The sequence below is a fragment of the Mustela nivalis genome (assembly GCF_964662115.1).
Source record: "Mustela nivalis genome assembly, chromosome: 4".
NCBI lineage: Eukaryota > Metazoa > Chordata > Mammalia > Carnivora > Mustelidae > Mustela > Mustela nivalis.
Window position 1 is genome coordinate 156,268,707 of NC_139023.1, and position 1,256 is coordinate 156,269,962.

General features: G+C 36.5%; 1 pseudogene across 1 annotated transcript; it reads right to left on the minus strand.

Moving 5' to 3' along the window:
- Window positions 1–235: 235 nt before the first annotated feature.
- LOC309863150 (small ubiquitin-related modifier 2 pseudogene) lies at window positions 236–807 on the minus strand (annotated as a pseudogene). Its single transcript has one exon. The product of its transcript is annotated as a small ubiquitin-related modifier 2 pseudogene (transcript).
- Window positions 808–1,256: the final 449 nt, after the last annotated feature.

Consider the following 1,256-nt stretch of genomic DNA (forward strand, 5'->3'; position numbering starts at 1 on the left):
AACAAGGTATGCAAGGATTTTTATGTTGTTCTTTTTTTTTTTTTTTTTTTTTTTTTTTGTTAAACAGTGAGAGCAAAATAACTTACTGGAATATAAAGATAAGAGCCGACTGAGCATGCCACTAATGGAGAGGGGGGGATTTTCACAGAAGCAGTATTTTCCCCCATCCCATCTCCATTTGATGTCGATCAAAACATACCATTGGCCATTTAGTTAAAAAAAAAATGCAATATGCTTGTGCACATACACAGTTACTTTATGTACAATAAAGGAATGGGGAAGGGGAAATGAAAGAATAGAGAAAACTATACTGTAGTAGTCGGGATGTGGCGGAACCAAATTGCGGCTTTCTAATTGAGAATGTCTTCTTGGTCTGAAGGAACAGAGTTCTGGAGTAAAGTAGCAGGTTCCCTTTTTAGTAGACACCTCCTGTCTGCTGCTGGAACACATCAATTGTATCTTCATCCTCCATTTCCAACTGTGCAGGTGTGTCTGTTTCATTGATTGGCTGACCATCAAATCGGAATCTGATCTGCCTCATTGACAAACCCTGTCTTCATAATAGGCTTTCATTAGTTTACTAAGTGGTGTATGCCTCTTAATCTTAAACTGCACCACAGAACCATCCTGCCCCGCCACCTTCAAATTAATATGATCGTTGTTCTCAGTCTTGACTCCTTCCTTGGGCTTTTCATCGGCCAATGCGAGCGCGGGAGTCTCCTCAGCTGCCGCTTCACAAAAGAAGTACCAGGTCCGCACCAAACGAGCACACAAGCAGCACCAGGAGTGGCAGAAGAAAAGGAACATTGTCTTTTGAGTTTCCTGATCATTGCTTGTAAAGTTAACTTTCTATTATCAATTAATTTGTACGACTCAAAAACCAAAAGATATCTGCAGTAAATACTGAAACTGAAAGAATTGCAAGATGTACAGTAAAATCTTCTTTCTACCCAAACTTCTTTTGCTTTCAGGAAGTATTTTTGTAGTATTTTTGTAAAAGTGTGATCATTAAATTAAGAAATAAGATAAATATAAATGAATTTAATATAAACATAAATATTCAAAGTGATTAATAAATTGAACAAGGCAAGGTACGTCCTACATATGAAGGACTTCAATGCAGTTCTGAATGTGCCTATTACAAAATATTATGCAATAATACTTAGGTTACACTTTGGTTAGAAGGACACAATAAATGTGTTAATTTCTGCTTTTTTACAATTCTATGTTTTGTGTGTTGCTCATAAATAATCAAC